Raw genomic sequence first — 12,714 nt, 5'->3', positions numbered from 1 at the left:
AGCTCTGTAGGCCATTGTAAGGACTTTGGCTTTTATCTGAGAGAAGTGGAGAGCCAATGCAGATTTTTGAGCAGAGATGTGACATGATTTGATTTATATATCCATTTAGTCACAAATAACTTTTAAAGGTGTTTTGGAGAATAATTAAATGTGAAATTATGCACATTTACATTGACTGTTGTTTTAAGCTGGGATGTTACAATCTCATTGAAGATTATAATTCTGGAGTCAAATTAGCTGAAGACTTTCCTGATGAAAAAGTTTTCCAGCATGTTATACATGCGTTAAGTAGAGCTTTCTTCTATATACTTATTACTTTACTTTTTTCTTCTTTTTCATGTTCTTCACTACACATTTTGTGTGTGTACCTAGGAAATCTTTTAAACTAAGTTTTATTTGATATGTATATTTAGTATCGATGTTCTAAGATACTATTGAATAAAATACATACCGCAGTAGCTTAGTTAAAATACCGGAACCGAGGCCAGGCGCGGTGTCTCACGCCTGTAATCCCAGCACTTTGGGAGGTAGAGGTGGGTGGATCACCTGAGGTCAGGAGTTCGAGACCAGCCTGACCAACATGATGAAACTCTGTCTCTACTAAAAATACAAAATTAGCCCGGCATGGTAGCACATTCCTGTAATCCCAGCTACTTGGGAGGCTGAGGCAGGAGAATCACTTGAACCCGGGAGGTGGAGGTTGCAGTGAGCCGAGACTGCACCACTGCACTCCAGTCAGGGAAAAAACAGTGAAGCTCCATCTCGAAAATAAAATAAAATAAAAAATACTGGTACCGAAAAAAAAATAGCCACAAATGACATTACTTAGTGCCTTTTACAAACAATACTTTGAGGGCCAATTGTATACCATTATCATCTAAAGTCTGTCTCATTTTCTTTGCTTTAATGAAATCATGATAATCTATTATTTTCTACTCAAGGTTAACAGAAACTGGCTTGTTACTTAATATTTCTTTGACTTCTTTTGTCCATTAAAAAAGGGGAGTGTTTTTAAGATTAGTGGGTGAAAGTTGATGTATAAATAAGAGTAGACACAGCTTTAGGTAAAATTACGAAACAGGTTAAGTTTGGCTTCCTCTTTTTGTTTCAGTTCAGGCACATGCACCCAGCACAATACTTAGTGCATTGTAGGGGCTCATTATATACTGGTTAAATGAGTGATAAGTTCCCTGAGACATTTATTTCCTGCACTTGTTAGGGTTCAGTGAGCCGAGATCCCACCACTGCCCTCCAGCCTGGGCGACAGAGCGAGAATCTGTCTCAAAAAAAAAAAAAAAGATAAAAAATAAAAATAAAAGACTACCTGCCAGAGGAAGTGGGCAATCTTCGCCTAAAGATATGACCTGCTAATGGTTAAACATCAGACGTCAGAGAAGACATATTTTAGAGTGGGGAATTTTCCCCAAGAGCACCCTCTAAACCACATCAGTGGTCAACTTAAGGCGCTTTGCTTGTCATTGGGTCAGATGGGAGTTTGAGGAATTGGCAGTAACATTTGGTATATAGGCTTGGGACATAATATCGTGAATTATTTCTATTTCATAATTCCTGTGCAAAAAATTATGGGAGTTGTTGATTCTACAGCAATTCCTGTCAATTTGTAGATTATCTGCTTATTAATAGTTTGTATTGTTTGGTAGAACTTGAAAACTACCGAACGATTACAGTTCAGGCTTTTTTCCAGTACCCCTGGCGTTGCTATCTCAGTGACTAGGAGGTGAGGAGGGTGGCCCTTGAAATGCCAAACTGCCTCCCGCTGCAGTCTGCCAGCAGCGTGCTGGGCCCAGAGCCGGGGATGCAGCCAAAACATCCTGGATTTTACCTACAGCTCCCACCCTCTGGAGGGACTGGTCTATTAGGGCATATGACACTGACAGTGCACACTGTATACAAACCGTGTTTGAACAGGAGTCGGTTGGAAAATACACCACTGCACTGAATTACTTCTGCAGTGGCTTTGCAAAACTCTTTTTGTTTCTTGAAAGAAGCCGACGGTAACCATTACAATATGGCTTTTTCCAGGTCCCAGAGAAAGGCTAGGGGTGCCTTGTGGGTAACCCTTTCTCCCTCTCCTGACTCCTTCCCGTTATTTCCTCTATCTTCATCCTCTAGACCTACACAATGGGACAGGTTGACAGTCTGTGTTGAATGGAAGAGGCGGACGATGCGCTTGTGTTTGGTGCTTCTCAAACGGTGCTCGCACGCCCCAGGGTCTCACGCAGCCCACTACGCAGAGCCCCGGGAGGAGGTGCGGACCCAGGGTACGACCCTCGGGCACTGAGAAACCGAGACCGGGCCCCGGGCGCAGCCCCGCGGGTCGCCCCGCCCCCCTGCCTTCCCTATTGGCTTGGCGGTTCCACGCGTCACGCCTGCGACGCAGGCGCTGCCCTCCCGGAGGAGGCGGGGCTTACACGCGCGAGGCGGAGCCAAGAGCGCACGCGCAGACGAGCGGGTCTGGGTCCGGACGAGGGGAGGGAGGGGGTGGTGTTCTCGGTTTCCTGGGTTACCTGAGCGGGCGGGGGTGGGGAGTGCGCGGCGGCGGCGGCGGCGGCGGCTGCAGCGGCAGCGGCGTCGGCTCGGGGTTCTCCGGGAGAAGGGGAGTGCGCGGCGGCCGCAGCTGCCTCAGAACAGGTAAAGGCGGCCGCCGGGCGCCGACGCTGCCGGCAGAAGGTTCCGGGTCCCGGCCCCTCTGCGTGGCCTGGAGGGGAGGCGGTTTGGGGCTGGTGGCAGTCAGCCTGGGTTGAGGGCCGGGGCCGCTGGGCTGAGGGCGCGAGGGCACTCGGCCTGACGCGCCAGCTCGGGGCGTCCTCTCTGGCTTCTGGGCTCTGGGACTTCTCCTCGCGGCGCCGGGCCGCCTTTGACAGCCGCTGAGCCGCGGGCGGGAGCTCGGCTGGGCCCCTCTTGGCCATTGCAGCGGCCACTGGGCACTAACTTTATTTCGCAGCGCGCGGGGGGCGAGGTCGAGCAGGCTGACGGCGGTGTGTTGCTACCTTTATTTTATTTTTTGATCCTGTGCCGCTGCACACTACTCAGCCCAGCTGGGCCCAAGCTGTCAGGTTGACGATGGGAGTTGACGGTTTCCTCGCCACCACCCAGACGGTCACTCCGCGCGCTCTTGCCCTGCGGCGCTCGCCCACCTGTCACCTACACCGTGCGCCTCGGTCCGCTCTTTCCTCCTGTCCGTGACACCCTTTGACTGGGCGAGAGCCTCCCTTTCCAGGGTATCCCCTGAGACATCTGCCGTCTGTCTCCGGCGTCACTGGAGCCTGACCGAGATGCCCCTTCGCTTCCGATGGGTTAAATAAACTGGGAAATTACCCAAGAAGACCCCGGTACCACAGTGTAAAGCCCAACGAAGGGGTTGCTTAATGGTCCAGGGGATACAGAGGCTTTAAGAAACGTTTCCTTAACGCTAATTCTTATCTGGTTAAACAAAACATAACGAAACATCCCCGATCTGCTTAGCAGACCATACACACCCAGCGACGGCACTTGATAGTTAATGGGGTTTGTTTTAAGCAGATAGAAAATTTTAAGGGAGTCGAATCTTGTGTTGAATGCGTTCGTGTTGAATTTGGGCCAGTGTTTCCTTGAAGATCAAATGCAGGTTGCATTATCCTATTGTTTGTTTAACAGATTGATAGGACAAACCGAATTAGACTTTTCTTCCTGATGATTCTTGGCTCTTCTGCGCTATTACTTTAAAATTCCACGCCTAGATTCCCTATGCTGATAAAGATGTTGACTTTAAGCTTTCAATTTATAGATGTAGTTGATTAATATGGGGTATCTGTTTTAAAGAGCTTTGTTAAGTAGCCAACAACTCTTTTTCTGATAGCTCTTTGCTGTCATCCATATTGTTACTACAAAGATTGGAGAATTTGGAGAAGAGAGGGCATAAGGAAAAATGAACTGCTGTAATTTAATTTACATGAAAATACTTCACGAACTATATAATTATATATATGTATTTAGTAAATATTTATTGAGCATCTACTGCGTGTCAGATACTTTTCTAAGAAAACATAAATATCTGCTCCTTCATGGAGCTTATATTCTAGTGGGGACCTCAGATAATAAACAAATAAAATATGTGCTGTGTCAGATGGTGTTAAGTACTACAGAGAAAAAGCAGGGAAGAGGGAGGGCAGGGAACCGAGAGAGGTTTGCAATTTTAACTAGAGGCAGCCAGGGAAAGCTTCCTAGAAAAGATATCATTTGAGCCAAGACCAGAAGTAAGTGAGGGGTAATCCATGCACCTCTCTGAGGGAAGGATGTGCTAGCAGAGAGGAAGGCAGAAGGGCTTGCAGAAGCCCTGTGTGCTGGGCATGTTTGAGGACAGCAGAGAAGCTGATTTGGCTGTGGTGGAGAAAGCAAAGAGGAGTAGCAATAAAGTCAAAGAGGTTAGTGTGGTGGGAGATTAGACTGTATAAGGCCTTGTAGGCCCTTTTAAGGACTTGAGTTTCTACTCACAGTGAAAAGGGGAGTCCACTCTTTGAGTAAAGAACCTTACCTTTTATTTTTAGTTTTGAGTCAGGATCTCACTTTGTCTCCCAGGCTGGAGTGCAGTGGCACAATCACAACCTACTGCAGCCTCGACTTCCCAGGCTCAGGTGATCCTCTCACCTCAGCCTCTAAAGTAACTGGGACTTCAGGCACACATCACCCACCATGCCTGGCTAATTTTTTGTAAAGATGGGGTTTTGCCATGTTGCTCAGGCTGGTCTCAAACTCCTGGGCTCAAGTGATCCATCCACCTTGGCGTGTCAACATTCTGGGATTGTAGGCATGAGCCACTGCACTCGGCCCCAGGCTTGCCTTTTAAAAATGATCATTCTGGGCTCTGGATGGAGAATAGACTTTGTTGTAGGGGAAGGGTTGAGCAGGAGCAGAAGCTGGGATACCATTTCGGAACTGTTGCCCTAATCCAGGCCAGAGAGAATGTAGCTTGGACCAGAGTGGAATTGGTGGAGGTGGTGAGAGGTCATTGATTTCAGGATAAATTGAGGGTAGAGATGTAAAAGACACCAAAATTTAGTTCCGAACAAGTAGAAAGATGGGGTACTTGTGTACTAAGATTAGGTTTACGAGAGGAGTAGGTTTGGTGGGGAGAAGGGTGGGAGTTGTAAGAAGACAATACAATTAGACATCCACGTTTTTAAAGAAAAAAATTATTCAATGATACTTGTCTAAGAATGGTAAGTAAGACTTTATTCAGAACCATCTCAATAGGTATAGAGACCTCTGCAGTGGGGCCCTGCAGTAGGGGAGGGAGACTGGGCTCAACTCCGAATACAGCATGGGAAAATGGGGATTTATAGCCAAGCAGCAGTGTGGGGATCGTGCATGGAAAATTGCTAAAAGGAGACATCAGGGATAAGGGGGATTCTGGCTAAGCCGACCTAACGGGATTCTTGCTGAAGACAGGCCAGGGTGATCAGACATTACCTGGGGAATGGTGGAGGATGAGGAACCTGATCAGATATTTAGGATGATTAGATATCCAGGATGTTATGCTAAACAGACTTAGCAGAGTTCTTTGCTAATACTGGATTTTACAAGGAAGTGCACAGATGGGCCTCACAGAAAATTCAAAAGCCTAAGTAAGTTTGGCCAAGCAAAGAATTTTTGTCAAAGCTGAGATTATTAGTAGTAAACGCAAGTGACTTTGTTTTGAAGACACTTTTTATGTTACCTTGACTATACCAGGGGATTAAACATTTCACCCATAAACTGCCAACTTTGATTTCATGATTATTTTCTTCTTAGTTCTTTTGGACCAACCTAGTCATTCTTTTCCCAATTGTAGTTTTATTTTTGTTTGATTGCACTCACATAGTGTGTTTGTTAGCTTCAGTTGTAGAGAGAGCCATATAGTCCAGAATTTCAGAGTACCTTTTTGGTCTGTTGCTGTATTTAACTTGAACACCTTCATCTGATTAATCTTTTCCTGAATTATCTTGTTGCCGGCTTAAGTTCAAGATTTTTTTTTTTTTTTTTTTAAGACAGAGTCATTCTCTGGTTTCTCTTCAAATTGTATAAATCTTTCGCCTTTTACTAAAGATTTCCCTGGGGACAGAGTCTCTCTGTGTCACCCAGGCTGGAGTGTAGAAGCGGGATCTTGGTTCACTGCAACCTCCACCTCCCAGGTTCAGCCAGTTCTCCTGCCTCAGCCTCCAGAGTAGCTGGGACTACAGGTGTGTGCCACCATGCCCGGCTAATTTTTTGTGTTTTTAGTAGAGGTAGGGTTTCACTGTGTTAGCCTGGATGGTCTCAATCTCCTGACCTCGTGATCTGCCCTCCTCAGCCCCCCAGTGTGCCTGGATTACAGGCATGAGCCGCCCTGCCGGGCCAAGTTCAAGATTTTTTTTAAGCCCTAAAATGTTATCAAGTGGGGCTTTACTTGGCCATTTGCAAAATTACAAAGGAAATGACTCATTTTTAATACTTTGTAATGTCAAAAGACAAAATTACAACAAATTTAGCTTAAAGATCCTACTTCACCTTTGCCATTGTAGAATCAGGCAACACCTCATGCTATAAAATCGAACAAGTGTTCTGATGAGCCGAGCAGAAGTGGTTGGTTTTATGGTAGTCTGACTTTATCTTGAAGGGATATGTGTGTGTGTGTGTGTGTGTGTGTGTGTGTGTGTGTGTGTTTGTTTGTTTGTTTTGAGATGGAGTCTTGCTGTGTTGCCCAGGCCAGAGTGCAGTGGGGTGATCTCAGCTCACTGCAAACTCCGGCTCCTAGGTTCAAGTGATTCTCCTGCCTCAGCCTCCCGAGTAGCTGGGACTACAGGTGCCTGCCACCATGCCCGGCTAATTTTTGTAATTTTAGTAGAGATGGGGTTTCACTATGTTGCACAGGCTGGTCTCGAACTCCTGACCTCAAGTGATCTGTCCATCTGGGCCTCCCAAAGTGCTGGGATTACAGGCATGAGCCACTGCACCCGGCCTTGGGGAGATATGTTCTAAGATCCCCAGTGGAAGCTTGAAATGGTGGATAGTACTGAATCCTATATACACTATAGAACAGGATGAGATTTCATCATGCTACTCAGAACGGGGTGCAATTTGAAATTTTGAATTATTTCTGGAATTTTCCATTTAATATTTTCAGACCGCGGTTGACCTCAGATAACTGAAACCTTGGAAAATGAATCTGTGGATAAAGGGGTACTACCGTATAGACTGAAAAGGGGTGAGGAAAACAGAAGCAGAAAAGAAAAAGCAAATTGGTCATTTAAAGTTATTTTTCTTATTAGGGTTAAAGCAGATGGGACTTCCTTATGTCTGTCATATCATATCATATATCATATCATATCAGCTGGCCTGTTTGGGATTTGACTACTAACTCTGTCTCTCCTGATTGCTTGGAAGGTCAGATAAACAACTTAGTTTTGGCTTGGTGAAGTGGAACTTTAGCATGAGTGACTCCATTTTGATTTGATCTGTTGTCCCTAGTGCAGGAGGAGCTCAGTCTAAACCAATGACTTCCTATAAATTTCGTTTAACACTGGTAAGTTAGTAATATGCAGGGATTAGCCTAATTCTTTTGTTTCAGTAAAGATGGCTTGAAATAAATGGGCCATCACATGTTAAATGAAGATCTTTTAAATCAAATTATATAGTATTTGTAGCAATAGAATTTTCCCTATAAAACTCGGATAAAAAGTCTATCAGTCTCTGAAGCCAGGAGCCATGGCTTGTGCCTATAGTCCCAGTTACTTGGAAGACTGAGGTGGGAGGATTGCTTGAGCCTGGTTCGAGTCCAGCATGGGCAACACAGCAACATGTCATCTCTAAACAGAACAAACAAACAAAACATATATATGTATATATCAGTCTTCTGGAATTTAAGGTCTACACTTTAAGAACCAGGAAATAATCTAATTTTTTAAAATGGATTTTCAACCTAAATATATCTTAAAAATGTATAAAAATCTGTCAGATTAATAACTAATTATAAACTGATCTTGGAGTCTTTGAAGACACTGTATTGTCTTTGATATTGTTTTATTTTGCTGTGTGTCTCACCAGTGTTTGGCTTTGTAACTCTTAATCCCCCAACTTTGTTTACAGTAATGAGAGAGGTCCAATACGTTTGGAAATGTTGAAGGCTTTCCAGGTCTAACTGCTGAAAAACAAAAATCTTACCTAATAACATGAAAGATTAATGCTTAAAATTGATCATCTTAAGAAAGGAATCAAATAATTTTCAAAAGGCTAGTCATTGTTCCATTCAAATATGATTTTTGAAATTAAAACATAAAATGGATGAGGACATAAGAGAGCTTTTCACTATTTTAACTGAATGGAAGAAATAAATGAACAATAGGATAGAGTACTACACATATTAGAAATGTTTATAAAACTACTGCCACTCATCTTTAAAAAGCAATGTTTGTGTAACAGATTACTACTTAGCAATAACAAGGAATGAACTTTAGATCACACAACAACATGGATAAATCGCAAAATAATCACACAGCATGAAAAAAATCCAGACCAAAAAGAAAAAAAAAGTACATACTGCATTGTTCCATCTATAAAATTCTAGAAAATGCCTATTAATCTGTAATGGAAGAAAGCAGACCAGTGCTGGCCTGGACATAAGTTACAGAGGGAAGGGGCAGGAAAGAGGGAGAACAGCAGCGTACTAGGAAACTTCAGGGGGTACTAGATATGTTTACTATCTTGATTTGATGATGGTTTCGTGGGTGTACACATATGTTGAAATGTATCAAATTATGCACTTTAAATATGTGGTTTGTTACATGTCAGTTATACCTGTAAAGTTGTGTTTAAAAGTGGCTTGACCATGAAAAGACATGCAGAAATCTTCAGTGCATATCACTAAGTGAAAAAAGGCAACCTGAAAAGTCTGCATACTTTATGATTACAAGTGTATGGCATTCTGGGAAAGGCAAAACTATGGAGACAGTAAAAAGATTAGTGGTAAAGAGAAGGAGGGATGAATATGCAGAGCACAGAAGATTTTTAGGGCAGTGAGACTGTTCTGTAGATAGTACAGTGGTGGCTACATGTTATTATACATTTGTCGAAACCCATAGAATATACAACATCAAGAGTGAATCCTAATGTAAACTGTGGACTTTGGGTGATAATGACCTGTCAGTGTAGGTTCATTGATTATAACAAATGTGCCAGTTTAGGGGGGCTGTCCATAGGTGGGGAGGCTGTACATGTGTGAGAGAGCAGGGTGTACATGGAAACACTGTAATTCCTTCTCTGTTTTGCTGTGAACCTAAAACTCTTCTAAAAAATAAAGTTTTTTTTTAAAAAAGAGGATAGAAGATTTTTGCCAGAAACCTGAAGAATTGCATATTTTACATTTAAAAATGGGAGGAGAGGAAGGTAAAGTCCAGAAACTATATATTGAAAATCTTGACACTGACTGATTCCTAGAAAAACTATAGACCAGCTTGCCAAGTGCTTAGTGATTTGTAATTAGAAAAGAAAGCACTGATGACTAAGACTCAGAATTTAAGAACAAGTCATATTAAGCTAACTTCATGCTTATATTGCCAAAGATGTAATAGTATTTGTATGATAATCTTTGTATAGTACTTTATAACTTACAGAGTGCATTCCCATTTATTTTATTTAACCTTCACAACATCCCTTTCAATTAGTGTAAGATGAGAAAGACCTCAACAGTAATAATCCCAGGAAGGCACAAAGGGGACAGATATGAGAGATTTTAGAAAGGCCTTGTGTAGTTATGGATAAAGGAGAGGGAGGAATCAAAGCAGGCTTTAAGGATTCTAGATTGTCTGAGGGTGAATGGTGATGCAGATAATTACTCATAATTTAAAAAATACGGGTGGAGGAGTGGATTTGGAGATGTGAAATCCATCAGTTTTCTTCAGTTTGGTGGAATTAGCTGTTTTATTTCCTTTGCTGAAACTGAGTCAGATATAAATATATATATATATATTTTAAAAAGGCCTGGTGTTCAGGAGAGAAGCCTAAACCCAATAAAACAATTTTCATTTATTCAGTTAAATATATTCTTTCAAATACTTTTGGTAATGAAGGGAGGTTAGTGGGTAGGAGCTTGAGGAAGTGGATGTGATCATTGGGAAGGTTTGTTTGTTTTAAGGATGGAGAAGCCAAGGACGCTTCAGTGGATTGAGGGAAAGGGACTATTGAAGAGGAAGAAAATTGAAGTCACAAAAGATAGAAGCTAACTGATCAAATGTAATGAGAGGAAATGGAAGAGTCAGGTCCAGGAGGACAAATGAAAGAGTTACCCTGAAGAAGAGGAATGATGTATCTTCCTGTTTAAAAATGAAAAGGAAATGGGGTAGATATAGATATAAGTTAGTATCCAGGATGGCATCTCTTTTTCTCTGTGAAACAAGATTATCTGCTGAGATTGAGAAGGAAGAACATGGTTTGGAGTATGCTTGAGGGGAAAAGAAAAGTTACTATTGAAATTGGAAAAGGGACTTAACTAGGGGCATGTGACCTCTTTGCTGAATCATGATTAATACCCTTCCAAGGCTTGAAATCACAAATGTACAGAGGCCAACAGGATGCTTAAGCAGTGTTCTCCAGCAGCCTACCTGCTCCCACTCCCCTTCCCTGCCCCCCATAACAATGCAGAAAACAAATAGACTGAACCTGGACCACTCCCCTTCCCCACCCTCATAACAATGCAGAAAACAAGTAGACTGAACCTGGATTGAGATTGGAAGGGAAGGTGTGATTGAAAACTTGAGTAGGGGGTAGTGGGAAGTCAAGGAATAGAGAGTGGTAATGAGGCTGCTAATTGAAGGGTTGAGCCATAGGAATCCTGCTTATTAAGGAACAAAGCCAAGCCAAGACAAGGCTGGTAAATGTGGATAATGAAGAGGATGAAGAATCTAAATTAGTCAAGGGCAGGATTAATGGAAATAAAAGAGTACTAGAGATGGAAAAATTGGCACATATGGTGTGAGAATTCTCAATTTAAGATTCTGGAGTTAGCAATTTCAGGTGATGATAAGGGCCAAAGAATGACCAATGATGGGTGGATAGCCAAGATTAATAGTGCTAATTATAACAATATTAATATTAATAAAAGCTACTATTCATTGAACACTGTGTAGTAGTCACTATAGTAAATATTTTCCATAGGTTATCATGCTTATGTTTCATATACTAGTATCAACATTTTACAGATGAGGAAACTGGAGCTCAGTGAGATTAAGTAACTTTTCCCAAGACTCACAGCTGGGAAGTACCTGAGTCTTTCTGAGTCCTAGCTTTGAAGCACTTATGCCTGACTACTAAACCATGCTAGCCTTCTGCAAAGTAGGAGTCATTGAAGAAGAAGACAAAGAGCTTTAAGTCTTGTGTGTTGGGATTAATTGTTCTTATGGATAATGAAGTCCCCAGAATATATAGCTTCTGTGTGGAAAGGAAGATAGTCATATGACAAAATTCTCAGTAAATGGAGATGGCTGACTCAAAGGTCAGTAGGTGACAACTATAAATATAGCTATAATGTAATCTTAAAAGTGGATAAAATCGAATAACAATGACTCACAAGTCATCTTGGGAAACTAGGAGAATAGTGAATTGTCTTCCTGGCCCCCAATGTGATGCATATGAAAATATTAACCATTCATTTCTTAACCCTCTCTTCTCTCTTGGCTTGTGAAATTTTATATATGTGTGTGTGTGTGTATTTACATATGTTTCTGTGTGTATATATACATGTTTGTGTGTGTGTGTGTGTATATATACACCTGTGTGCACACGTGCGCACACACACACAGACACACACCCCTCTTTTTTGGTTTTCCTCCTACCCCTCTAACCACTCCTTCTCAGTCTCCTTGGCTGGATTCTTCTTTGCCAGTTCCTTCATGTTGGTGAGCCTCTGGATTCTCTCCTCCTCCTCACTTCTCTTTCTTTGTGCTTTCCTTTGATGATCTCATCTATTTCTAAGCTTTCATATACCACCTATATGTTAATGACTTCTGAATGTTCATCTAGAGATGAATCTAGAACTTTCTTCCAATCCCAAGATCCTTATATAGGAAGATGTACCCAGAAGAAATAGCCCATGATATTTCAGGGCAATATCATGTGACTAGAGAAAATCATCTTAGGCTAGTAATCTCCACTCATGCCCATCTAGCTGAGGGCTCAATTCACTTATTCTCAACATCCACAAACATTTCTAAGGTGATAGCTTCTCTGGTTACTTATCACTGGTATGACCAAACATCTTGATTTGCCTAAGATGGCTCTGGTTTATGCTTATTGTTCAAGACCAACCTGGCCAACATGGTGAAACCCCATCTCTACTAAAAATACAAAAAATTAGCTAGGTGTGGTGACACACACCTGTAATCCCAGCTACTGAGGAGGCTGAGGCACGAGAATCCCTTGAACCTAGGAGGTGGAGGCTGCAGTGAGCCGAGATCGCACCACTGCATTCCAGCCTGGGCGACAAGAGTGAGATTCCATCTCAAAAAAAAAAAAAAAAAAAATCAGTGTATCCTGTGTAACTTTTAAGAGCTGCTTATATCCATTAGCTCACTCTTACCCTACTTTTCATATTTAAGTGTCTAGACTTCGTTATACTTTGACTGCATTATGACTTAGAGCTTGTTCAAGATTAAAATCTTTTGCCATTTCTTGAATTTCTGCTTAATGATGCTTCCAAAGACAGTA

The 12,714-nt window shown here is 42.3% G+C and overlaps 1 protein-coding gene and 1 pseudogene across 4 annotated transcripts in view; both read left to right on the top strand.

The window, feature by feature from the left end:
* The window catches only part of LYST (lysosomal trafficking regulator), a 227,792-nt gene that overhangs the window by 15,721 nt on the left and 199,357 nt on the right, over positions 1 to 12,714 (top strand). For 2 of the 4 annotated variants that reach the window (XM_055235074.2, XM_055235075.2), the window contains exon 1: positions 2,527 to 2,652. The exons of 1 other annotated variant lie outside the window; for it this stretch is intronic. The gene's annotated coding sequence lies outside the window, so the exon portion shown is untranslated. Of the gene's footprint in view, positions 1 to 2,463; positions 2,653 to 12,714 lie in introns of those variants that run through there. One more of the 4 variants, XM_055235071.2, reaches the window with a different exon arrangement.
* On the top strand, positions 6,035 to 6,120 carry LOC129459016 (uncharacterized; annotated as a pseudogene).

This window comes from Symphalangus syndactylus, chromosome 19 (assembly GCF_028878055.3).
Source record: "Symphalangus syndactylus isolate Jambi chromosome 19, NHGRI_mSymSyn1-v2.1_pri, whole genome shotgun sequence".
NCBI lineage: Eukaryota > Metazoa > Chordata > Mammalia > Primates > Hylobatidae > Symphalangus > Symphalangus syndactylus.
This window is presented reverse-complemented; position numbering and strand designations above follow the sequence as displayed.